Source organism: Botryllus schlosseri, chromosome 13 (genome assembly GCF_051294905.1).
Source record: "Botryllus schlosseri isolate E-star chromosome 13, Bs_hap1, whole genome shotgun sequence".
Lineage (NCBI taxonomy): Eukaryota > Metazoa > Chordata > Ascidiacea > Stolidobranchia > Styelidae > Botryllus > Botryllus schlosseri.
Genome location: NC_137248.1, coordinates 14,003,150 through 14,016,365, shown reverse-complemented (window position 1 = coordinate 14,016,365; position 13,216 = coordinate 14,003,150). Strand labels below are relative to the sequence as shown.

Here is a 13,216-nt window from a genome sequence, read left to right as displayed (position 1 = left end):
AACTCATTTTTCAGCATAGGAACTTAAAAGCAAAGTGGACGAATTTCCATGTTGATCAAATACCCCAAACACTGCTTGCTTTCATAGTTAGTAATTAAGCGCATCACAGAATTTACCCAAAAAAGTCGGTACTCCGAAAATTTTGTAAAGTAGAGCTTTTGGCGTTGGACTTAAGTTCAAATGAACAAGTGTTCACGTAGGTTCGAGGTCTGAATGAGTCTTTTAAAGCATATAGAAACGAAAAAACTAATCTAAAAAATTTACGAAGTTTGGATGCGGCATATTTGGGTTTTTTTAAAAATTATTTATACCCACGATTCGAGATATCGTTACAATGGAACTGGGTTGGCCGAGTGGTTAAGGCGTTGAACTTAAGCTTCAATGAACAGGTGTTCACGTGGGTTCGAACCCCACACCCAGTACGTCTTATGGGGATTAGGATTTTTTGGATTCAAATTTTTCGCTATTTTTTCATGGCCATAAGTCATTCTGGACCGCGAAATTGTGTAGCATATACTAATTTACGATAGCGCATTTGTAATTCGTGCAAATACAGTAATATCATAGTTCTTGTAACAAATTTGTATGCGCACAATATATGTTTATCATAAGTCCCACACATTCATGATTTCGTCCTAGTTTGAGTTTTAGAAATATTATACCCACATCGCGACATCTTTCAAAAACAAAACGATGGCCAATGCTTGAGAGAGCAAATTTGCTATTTTTCATTGCCAAATATTGTGCTTTCAATTCACACATGGATTATTGGCAATATAATTTTACTTAACATATTTCTTTCAATTCCAGGCCTATTCAGTCCAATTAACGGCCACAAAGCTGAGTCCTCGACATCTCGTACTAGCGCACCATGAAATGGTGACCTGCAGTCATGGATCGTGGCGAATGGCTTCCGCATAAAGGGATCGTCTCACAATGAAGCGACACCATTTGAGATGGTGCTGGATCTTCTCTATTATGTTTGTGACCTCACATATCCAAAAGTTTTCCAGATACTCTCAATTTTGGATGAAATATTCGAGCGACATCGAACTGTCCTAAACGCAGTCTCCAAACGTCTCCGCTATTTGCACTTTTTCACATTTTATAACACCTTAAGTAGTACTTAACAGTTTTAGTTTTAAATAAAATACGGAATATAAACTAATCGAAAAATTCGGTTTTTGCGTGCATCTGTTTTGCGGGAGCGTATAGCACGTACCTATACATAGTCAACTTTAATAACTGAATTACCATGCTTAACATTGAATCCCAACTCTAAACTTGATACGTAGATGTAGGACATTACGGCAATGCACCATGCTAAATTTCATCACACATCTAATGATGGAAAACCTTTAAAACTAACGCAGTCGAATACTGACTTTTACGCGTATCTGTTTTGCGTGAACTTAGCATATACCTATACATAGTCAATTTTAATAGCAGAATTACCGTGTTAAACATTGAATTCCCACCTTGAAAGTTGGTACGCGGTTATAGGACATTATAAAAATGCACCATACCAAATCCCATCAGACATTTCATGATGGAACAACTTTAAAACTAACGCGGCTCTACATCCACTTTTTGCGTACATCTGTTTTGCGGGAGCGTATAGCACGTACCCATACATAGCCAACTTTAATAACGGAATTACCATGCATTGAATCCCAACTCTAAACTTGATACGTAGTTGTAGGGCATTATGGCTATGCACCATGCTAAATTTCATCACACATCTAATGATGGAACACCTTTGAAACTATCGCAGTCGAATACCGACTTTTACGCATATCTGTTTTTCGTGAACATAGCATATACCCATACATAGTCAATTTTAATAACAGAATTAGCATGCTAAACATTAAATTCTCACCTTGAACGTTGGTACGCAGTTGTAGGACATAATAACAATGCACCATACCAAATTTCGTCAGACATTTCATGATGTAACACCTTCAAAACCAACGCAGTTCTATACAGACTTTTGGCTAAATCTGTTTTTCCGTAGCGTAGCACGTACCTAAACATAGTCAATTTTATTAACGGAATTACCATGTTAATATTCTACTCCCTACCTTGAAACTCGGTACGCAGTTGTAAGACATTATGACAATGCACCATGTTAAATTTTGCAAGTACTTTATCTTTACACGACGTTTTTTGTAAAATGAATACTAATTTTATTGAAAAAATAAAAAATAAAAAAGAGCGAAAAATTACATTATATCCCGGAACGCAACAAGAGAAATCGTATGAATTTGTAAACTACTTGTTCATGACATAATAATAATTCTACTTGTACACTTTTTCACATTTTATAACACTTTAAGTAATACTTAACAGTTTCAGTTTTAAATAAAAGACGGAATATAAACTAATCGAAAAATTCGGTAACCAATTTCGCGTAGGCTATGCATGCATACAAATGAGGAAAGTTACATCAACGCGTGTTAAAGTAGCTGTATCGAGTTATCGAATGATTTTCTCCTTACATCAAAACAACTAGAATGTATAACTAAATTAAAAAAACGTATCTAAATGAGCTCCAGGGCATTGTGATTATGCTGCATACCAAATTTCATCACACATTTCATGATGGAACAACTTTAAAACTAACGCAGTTCTATAGCAACTTTTGCCTAAATCTGTTTTCGGCAGCGTGTACATATACATAGTCAGATTTAATAACAGAATTATCATGCTAATATGTGACTCCTCACCTTGAAACTTGGTACGTAGTTGTAGGACATTGTGATTATGCAGCATACCAAATTTCCTCACGCATTTCATAATGGAACAACTTTAAAACTAACGCGGTTCTACATCGACTTTTTGCGTACATCTGTTTTGCGTGGGGGCGTATAGCACGTACCTATACATAGTTAACTTTAACAACGGAATTACCATGCTTAACATTGAATCCCAACTCGAAACTTGATACGTAGTTGTAGAACATTATGGCAATGCACCATGCTAAATTTCATCACACATCTAATGATGGAACACCTTTAAAACTAACGCAGTCGAATACCGACTTTTACGCATATCTGTTTTGCGTGAACATAGCATATACCTATACATAGTCAATTTTAATAGCAGAATTATCGTGTTAAACATTGAATTCCCACCTTGAAAGTTGGTACGCGGTTATAGGAGATTATAACAATGCACCATACCAAATCCCATCACACATTTCATGATGGAACAACTTTAAAACTAACGCGGCTCTACATCGACTTTTTGCGTACATCTGTTTTGTGGGAGCGTATAGCACGTAGCCTACCCATACATAGCCAACTTTAATAACGGAATTACCATGCTTAACATTGAATCCCAACTCGAAACTTGATACGTAGTTATAGGACATTATGGCAATTCACCATGCTAAATTTCATCACACATCTAATGATGGAACACCTTTGAAACTATCGCAGTCGAATACCAACTTTTACGCATATCTGTTTTTCGTGAACATAGCATATACCCATACATAGTCAATTTTAATAACAGAATTAGCATGCTAAACATTAAATTCTCACCTTGAACGTTGATACGCGGTTGTAGGACATAATAACAATGCACCATACCAAATTTCGTCAGACATTTCATGATGTAACACCTTTAAAACTAACGCAGTTCTATACCAACTTCGCGTGAATCTGTTTGCGGGAGCGTAGCACGTACCTATGCGTGATCAACTTTAGTGATGGAATTACATATGTAATTAAGTTTCAACACTTTTACAATGATTCGTCTTGCTTCCTATAACACCCCACTCGAGAAAATGCGTCGTAGGATATAGATGAAACTAGCACAACTCATCAAGACCGCCGAAAACAGTACATTTCAACATTTAGTAGCAGTAAATTTCTAGTAAAGTACAAGACGTGATGATTTCCGAGTGAGTTAAAAAGTAAGTATTGCAGGTATAGTTTACCTGAAAACTGAATACTCTGAAATAGAAGTAGATGCAGTGTAAATAGTTAATCACTTGATTAAGTTTAGTGCAAGCAGATAAAACCTATACTTGAGTAGTACAAAATGCACGAGTACTTCGCTATCGCCTCCCTCCACGTAATAAGTGTCTACGGTTTAAGACTGCTTTTACCGATACTCGTCGGTTTCAGTTTTAGATAGAATTCGGAAACCAAATAATTTCATAAACATAAGCTAATTTAATGAATTTACTCGAATGTACTATGCCGCGCTGATAAGATTAATTATAATATACTTATCATGTTACAGCGATTTTTCTAGCGTAGAAAATCTTTAAAATGTAGTAAGCAGACCAAATGAAGATATTCGTTGAGCTGAATAAACATAAAAAATACTCTAGACTACTTTATCGGTACTTTACAGTTACAGTTTTAGATAAAATTTGTCCCTTTCACCTATAATTACAACTCCTCGCTATCTAAACATGTTTAGAATATATTATTTGCGATGATACGAACCCGTGAAGTACTCAAGTTGCTTTTCGTAGGATATAGATGAAACTGACAACACTCACCAAGACCAGTGATCCACTGAAAAAAGTAAATTGTAGCAGTAAAGTCCCACTAAAGTACAAGAAGTAATGATTTCCCAGTTAGTTAAAAAGTAAGTATTGAGGTATAGTTTGGTCGAAAAAGCGAAAAACTCTGAAATAGAAGTAGATGCAGTGTAAATAGGTAATCACTTCATTAAGTATAGCGCAAGCAGGCCAAACCTATACTTAAGTACTGCAAATGTACAAGTACTTCGCTATGTTCTCCTTCCACGTAAAAAGTGACTAGGTTTTAGAGTACTTTATCGGTACTCGACAGTTTCAGTGCTAGATAAAATTTGGTAAGACTTTAAATTTTAAAGTAGTTTGAGCTTACGTTTGTATCACCTTGACAAGTAACATTATCAGACATGAAAATGATACTATCACCGAATATAGAAGTTAACACGCGTCAATGTGTTTCGGAATTCACGAGAAATTGCTTACTAAGAGAAGTATATTGTTGTATACACAATAGTGGAGAGAATATTTAAAATGTAGTAAGCAGGCCGATGGGTATTCGTTTAGTTGTATAGGCATAAAAAACATTCCCGCGCGCGCCTTAGTATTAGGTGGTAGGGTTAGGAAGTGTTTTGTTTAAGAGCGCGCGGGAATGTTTTTTATGCCTATACAACTAAACGAATACCCATCGGCCTGCTTACTACATTTTAAATATTCTCTCCACTATTGTGTATACAACAATATACTTCTCTTAGTAAGCAATTTCTCGTGAATTCCGAAACACATTGACGCGTGTTAACTTCTATATTCGGTGATAGTATCATTTTCATGTCTGATAATGTTACTTGTCAAGGTGATACAAACGTAAGCTCAAACTACTTTAAAATTTAAAGTCTTACCAAATTTTATCTAGCACTGAAACTGTCGAGTACCGATAAAGTACTCTAAAACCTAGTCACTTTTTACGTGGAAGGAGAACATAGCGAAGTACTTGTACATTTGCAGTACTTAAGTATAGGTTTGGCCTGCTTGCGCTATACTTAATGAAGTGATTACCTATTTACACTGCATCTACTTCTATTTCAGAGTTTTTCGCTTTTTCGACCAAACTATACCTCAATACTTACTTTTTAACTAACTGGGAAATCATTACTTCTTGTACTTTAGTGGGACTTTACTGCTACAATTTACTTTTTTCAGTGGATCACTGGTCTTGGTGAGTGTTGTCAGTTTCATCTATATCCTACGAAAAGCAACTTGAGTACTTCACGGGTTCGTATCATCGCAAATAATATATTCTAAACATGTTTAGATAGCGAGGAGTTGTAATTATAGGTGAAAGGGACAAATTTTATCTAAAACTGTAACTGTAAAGTACCGATAAAGTAGTCTAGAGTATTTTTTATGTTTATTCAGCTCAACGAATATCTTCATTTGGTCTGCTTACTACATTTTAAAGATTTTCTACGCTAGAAAAATCGCTGTAACATGATAAGTATATTATAATTAATCTTATCAGCGCGGCATAGTACATTCGAGTAAATTCATTAAATTAGCTTATGTTTATGAAATTATTTGGTTTCCGAATTCTATCTAAAACTGAAACCGACGAGTATCGGTAAAAGCAGTCTTAAACCGTAGACACTTATTACGTGGAGGGAGGCGATAGCGAAGTACTCGTGCATTTTGTACTACTCAAGTATAGGTTTTATCTGCTTGCACTAAACTTAATCAAGTGATTAACTATTTACACTGCATCTACTTCTATTTCAGAGTATTCAGTTTTCAGGTAAACTATACCTGCAATACTTACTTTTTAACTCACTCGGAAATCATCACGTCTTGTACTTTACTAGAAATTTACTGCTACTAAATGTTGAAATGTACTGTTTTCGGCGGTCTTGATGAGTTGTGCTAGTTTCATCTATATCCTACGACGCATTTTCTCGAGTGGGGTGTTATAGGAAGCAAGACGAATCATTGTAAAAGTGTTGAAACTTAATTACATATGTAATTCCATCACTAAAGTTGATCACGCATAGGTACGTGCTACGCTCCCGCAAACAGATTCACGCGAAGTTGGTATAGAACTGCGTTAGTTTTAAAGGTGTTACATCATGAAATGTCTGACGAAATTTGGTATGGTGCATTGTTATTATGTCCTACAACCGCGTATCAACGTTCAAGGTGAGAATTTAATGTTTAGCATGCTAATTCTGTTATTAAAATTGACTATGTATGGGTATATGCTATGTTCACGAAAAACAGATATGCGTAAAAGTTGGTATTCGACTGCGATAGTTTCAAAGGTGTTCCATCATTAGATGTGTGATGAAATTTAGCATGGTGAATTGCCATAATGTCCTATAACTACGTATCAAGTTTCGAGTTGGGATTCAATGTTAAGCATGGTAATTCCGTTATTAAAGTTGGCTATGTATGGGTAGGCTACGTGCTATACGCTCCCACAAAACAGATGTACGCAAAAAGTCGATGTAGAGCCGCGTTAGTTTTAAAGTTGTTCCATCATGAAATGTGTGATGGGATTTGGTATGGTGCATTGTTATAATCTCCTATAACCGCGTACCAACTTTCAAGGTGGGAATTCAATGTTTAACACGATAATTCTGCTATTAAAATTGACTATGTATAGGTATATGCTATGTTCACGCAAAACAGATATGCGTAAAAGTCGGTATTCGACTGCGTTAGTTTTAAAGGTGTTCCATCATTAGATGTGTGATGAAATTTAGCATGGTGCATTGCCATAATGTTCTACAACTACGTATCAAGTTTCGAGTTGGGATTCAATGTTAAGCATGGTAATTCCGTTGTTAAAGTTAACTATGTATAGGTACGTGCTATACGCCCCCACGCAAAACAGATGTACGCAAAAAGTCGATGTAGAACCGCGTTAGTTTTAAAGTTGTTCCATTATGAAATGCGTGAGGAAATTTGGTATGCTGCATAATCACAATGTCCTACAACTACGTACCAAGTTTCAAGGTGAGGAGTCACATATTAGCATGATAATTCTGTTATTAAATCTGACTATGTATATGTACACGCTGCCGAAAACAGATTTAGGCAAAAGTTGCTATAGAACTGCGTTAGTTTTAAAGTTGTTCCATCATGAAATGTGTGATGAAATTTGGTATGCAGCATAATCACAATGCCCTGGAGCTCATTTAGATACGTTTTTTTAATTTAGTTATACATTCTAGTTGTTTTGATGTAAGGAGAAAATCATTCGATAACTCGATACAGCTACTTTAACACGCGTTGATGTAACTTTCCTCATTTGTATGCATGCATAGCCTACGCGAAATTGGTTACCGAATTTTTCGATTAGTTTATATTCCGTCTTTTATTTAAAACTGAAACTGTTAAGTATTACTTAAAGTGTTATAAAATGTGAAAAAGTGTACAAGTAGAATTATTATTATGTCATGAACAAGTAGTTTACAAATTCATACGATTTCTCTTGTTGCGTTCCGGGATATAATGTAATTTTTCGCTCTTTTTTATTTTTTATTTTTTCAATAAAATTAGTATTCATTTTACAAAAAACGTCGTGTAAAGATAAAGTACTTGCAAAATTTAACATGGTGCATTGTCATAATGTCTTACAACTGCGTACCGAGTTTCAAGGTAGGGAGTCGAATATTAACATGGTAATTCCGTTAATAAAATTGACTATGTTTAGGTACGTGCTACGCTACGGAAAAACAGATTTAGCCAAAAGTCTGTATAGAACTGCGTTGGTTTTGAAGGTGTTACATCATGAAATGTCTGACGAAATTTGGTATGGTGCATTGTTATTATGTCCTACAACTGCGTACCAACGTTCAAGGTGAGAATTTAATGTTTAGCATGCTAATTCTGTTAATAAAATTGACTATGTATGGGTATATGCTATGTTCACGAAAAACAGATATGCGTAAAAGTCGGTATTCGACTGCGATAGTTTCAAAGGTGTTCCATCATTAGATGTGTGATGAAATTTAGCATGGTGCATAGCCATAATGCCCTACAACTACGTATCAAGTTTAGAGTTGGGATTCAATGCATGGTAATTCCGTTATTAAAGTTGGCTATGTATGGGTACGTGCTATACGCTCCCGCAAAACAGATGTACGCAAAAAGTGGATGTAGAGCCGCGTTAGTTTTAAAGTTGTTCCATCATGAAATGTCTGATGGGATTTGGTATGGTGCATTTTTATAATGTCCTATAACCGCGTACCAACTTTCAAGGTGGGAATTCAATGTTTAACACGGTAATTCTGCTATTAAAATTGACTATGTATAGGTATATGCTAAGTTCACGCAAAACAGATACGCGTAAAAGTCAGTATTCGACTGCGTTAGTTTTAAAGGTTTTCCATCATTAGATGTGTGATGAAATTTAGCATGGTGCATTGCCGTAATGTCCTACATCTACGTATCAAGTTTAGAGTTGGGATTCAATGTTAAGCATGGTAATTCAGTTATTAAAGTTGACTATGTATAGGTACGTGCTATACGCTCCCGCAAAACAGATGCACGCAAAAACCGAATTTTTCGATTAGTTTATATTCCGTATTTTATTTAAAACTAAAACTGTTAAGTACTACTTAAGGTGTTATAAAATGTGAAAAAGTGCAAATAGCGGAGACGTTTGGAGACTGCGTTTAGGACAGTTCGATGTCGCTCGAATATTTCATCCAAAATTGAGAGTATCTGGAAAACTTTTGGATATGTGAGGTCACAAACATAATAGAGAAGATCCAGCACCATCTCAAATGGTGTCGCTTCATTGTGAGACGATCCCTTTATGCGGAAGCCATTCGCCACGATCCATGACTGCAGGTCACCATTTTCATGGTGCGCTAGTACGAGATGTCGAGGACTCAGCTTTGTGGCCGTTAATTGGACTGAATAGGCCTGGAATTGAAAGAAATATGTTAAGTAAAATTATATTGCCAATAATCCATGTGTGAATTGAAAGCACAATATTTGGCAATGAAAAATAGCAAATTTGCTCTCTCAAGCATTGGCCATCGTTTTGTTTTTGAAAGATGTCGCGATGTGGGTATAATATTTTCTAAAACTCAAACTAGGACGAAATCATGAATGTGTGGGACTTATGATAAACATATATTGTGCGCATACAAATTTGTTACAAGAACTATGATATTACTGTATTTGCACGAATTACAAATGCGCTATCGTAAATTAGTATATGCTACACAATTTCGCGGTCCAGAATGACTTATGGCCATGAAAAAATAGCGAAAAATTTGAATCCAAAAAATCCTAATCCCCATAAGACGTACTGGGTGTGGGGTTCGAACCCACGTGAACACCTGTTCATTGAAGCTTAAGTTCAACGCCTTAACCACTCGGCCAACCCAGTTCCATTGTAACGATATCTCGAATCGTGGGTATAAATAATTTTTAAAAAAACCCAAATATGCCGCATCCAAACTTCGTAAATTTTTTAGATTAGTTTTTTCGTTTCTATATGCTTTAAAAGACTCATTCAGACCTCGAACCTACGTGAACACTTGTTCATTTGAACTTAAGTCCAACGCCAAAAGCTCTACTTTACAAAATTTTCGGAGTACCGACTTTTTTGGGTAAATTCTGTGATGCGCTTAATTACTAACTATGAAAGCAAGCAGTGTTTGGGGTATTTGATCAACATGGAAATTCGTCCACTTTGCTTTTAGGTTATGCTGAAAACATGAGTTACTTAACAACATTTCGACTCATAGGTGTGGATAATTTAAAGTACATAGTATTAAAGTCATTAATGCATCGGTCGCATGGAAATTCGTCCACTTTGCTTTTATGTTATGCTGAAAACATGAGTTACTTAACAACATTTCGACTCATAGGTGTGGATAATTTAAAGTACATAGTATTAAAGTCATTAATGCATCGGTCGCAAATAAATCATCAGTTGCACTGCAAGTTGAACATAAGTCGTACGGATGGCACTAAAAATAACTGTGTATCGTTTTGCACGCACACATACTGCGGTGTTGCGATATAGTCCTGATACGATTGTCCAAGTTCTGAAAGCTGGAAAAGATACTCTCATATTATTTGATTGCGATTTCAATCCCACAGAATCTCAAGTTATTCGTAGTCAATGGAATGGTACCTCTATCATAGATGTAGAGGGAAAAGAGATCTTCCGATTTGTTGGAATCGTTAATATTCAACGCAAATCGGGCTTCATGATTGTGCGGGGGATCCCATTGTTGAATTTGAATTGATCAGCGTGTCGCTGTACATGATGCACTATATCGAAAGCATTAATGCTAGTTGAATATTGTCGAATGGTTGTCTGTAATGTTAGTTGCATACAAGAGTCTTGGTGATCTAAGCTCAAGATTTACGTACGCATGCTTGATTTGTTTCCATAGCCCTGACATTGGGGATCACTTGTATGGGTCTAAAGAAAATAAGTCGTAAAATGTGTAAACTGTAGAAAGCGTAACTGCGAAGTTTAGATTAATGAAAAATATAGTGATTGAAAATAGATCACTGGATTATAGTTTACAGAAAACTCCACAATTCTATGTGACGTCCTTACATGCTAACAACCTTCGAACTATTCGCCACCTCATAAACACTTGAGTAGGCCTACATTTGATGCGTGTGGGGAAAACCTAGGTAAATTTTCATATGCATTTAGTTTCCAGCTCTGAAAGCAAGCTTGGTCTATGATCAATAGCAACTTTTGCGTAAACTCCGTTCTATTTCACTTCATACCTACACAAGTCTATTCGAATAATTCGATGTATAATTGAACTTTACTCTGCATGATCATTAGGGCTTCTATTTTTTGTTGCAGGGCAACTTTGTTGTAGCCGAAAGTGGTATTATCTAGCAACAAGGTTTAAATGACTCGCCTCCGGCGTTTATTGACCGTATTACCCGTATTCTCGTCATGCAAAAATTATGCATGTATTAGTACGAAGCTCAGATGCAGCAAAGTGTGTGAGACTGCCTGTGCGTTGTTGTTCCTAATCCCGACCTTCCGCTCGTATCGTATATACTACAAGCCAGTGATCGCTACATCAAACAAAACGGTCAGATCGAACGCTAGAACTCGGATCGCAGTGTCGGATGGCAGCAAAGCGGTGTACCTCGAAACATCAACCGATCTGGAGGATTTCAGCACGCGAATCGACGCAATAACGATCAACGATATCATTGATATGCTCTTTTTTCGAAATAAAATGAACACGTACACTATACAATGCTATTTCAATGAGACTGAGTAAAGTGTTAGGAGACATGAAAAGCGCTGAATAGTATGAAATCCAGCAACTACAGGGTTCGAGCCTACAACCTAGATCGAGATAGTTGGTTGATTCCGCTGTGATGACATAATGAAATCTAGTTCAACGTTTAGTGTATTACGCAAGATTTTATATTCTCAAAAACAGTTCAGTACGAATAATCATGATGATGTAGCAATGGCGTTATATAGGCGGATGATGTGGCAATGGGCGTGACTGATGACGTAGCAGATGATGTGGCAATGGGCGTGGCTGATGATGTGGCAATAGGCGGATGATGTGGCAATGTAGGCGTGGCAATTAAGGCGACGTGGTCTTCTGGGATTGGCGGGGCACAAAGCCAGCTAAGTCTACTACTGACATTGCCGACAATGCCGCCATTACCGACAATGCCGACATTGCCGACGATGCCGCTCGGGGGCCGAAACTAGGGTAATGTAATGACAGGATTTTTGGTGACTCGACTTGAATCAATCTTATTGGTATTGACTTGACCTGCACTCGGCTACTCAAGCACTTCGACTATCTCGCTACATACTACGCGATTCTTGACGGGAAGACCTGAAGATTGCATGGCCACAAACGCAAATTATTTATAACTAATCATATTATTTATATTATTAGACCTACGTTGAATTGAATGAACGTCGAAGTCTTTATACATTCCAGTGTAGGATTCGCGAGGAAAATACACGACCGGGCGTGGGTACGCTGGCAAAAAAGTACACCATTTCGCATTCCATTGGTGTCAGATAGTGCTCTGTCTGTGAACTTATCATTTGACTCCAAGGCCCCCAAATGAAGTGTGGACTGCGTCTCCCGAAGACAAGAAACCTGTCACGTCGATTATTTTCGAGCAAGCAAGATTATCTAACAAATGTTTATGGCATTTGCCTGTTGTGAGCGCGAAAAGACGAAAGATTTCGTCAAGCAATTTCTTCTAAATCAAATTGGCGACATGTACAAATCAACGACACCCGTCATTTTGTTGCTGTTTGTCTCTAGCCTACAGTGAATATTCCTAAAACTCATATCACGGTTGCACGATAATTCGGCTCGATTTGAACTAAAACTTGGGGGTCCGCCGGGGACCTTGACGGTCGCAAAGGGGTCCGCGAAGACAAAACGGTTGAGAACCAACCACTGTTATAGATGATCTTCTATAGTCACATCAACAACAGTTCATTTCGCACCGAGGATCAGGAAGCCAATGCGTATTTGAAAACTGCGTTTTAAAATAGGCGGCACCATGTGTGCTATATGCTTTTTGATTGATCAACGTATTCCACAATTCAAAATTTCGAGTCGGGTACATAGAATTCGTGAGTGATAGCAGTGGCGGCTCGTGACGATATCGGGTGGTGGGGCAAGGGCTGCGAGCGACTTTCATCAACATGACGTCACAATGGCGTTTTCCAACGCAAAAAAG

At 37.0% G+C, this 13,216-nt stretch overlaps 1 protein-coding gene, 1 long non-coding RNA gene and 2 other non-coding genes across 5 annotated transcripts in view; 3 read left to right on the top strand and 1 right to left on the bottom strand.

The window, feature by feature from the left end:
• The window catches only part of LOC145453275 (uncharacterized), a 159,600-nt gene that overhangs the window by 29,941 nt on the left and 116,443 nt on the right, over positions 1–13,216 (top strand). The window lies entirely within an intron of this gene.
• LOC145453229 (uncharacterized) overlaps positions 1–13,216 on the top strand; it is a 53,709-nt gene that overhangs the window by 25,793 nt on the left and 14,700 nt on the right. The gene's annotated exons all lie outside the window — the stretch shown is intronic.
• Trnal-uaa (transfer RNA leucine (anticodon UAA)) lies at positions 340–422 on the top strand. The gene has a single exon. It is a non-coding gene; the product is annotated as a tRNA-Leu (tRNA).
• Positions 9,805–9,887, bottom strand: Trnal-uaa (transfer RNA leucine (anticodon UAA)). Its single transcript has one exon. It is a non-coding gene; the product is annotated as a tRNA-Leu (tRNA).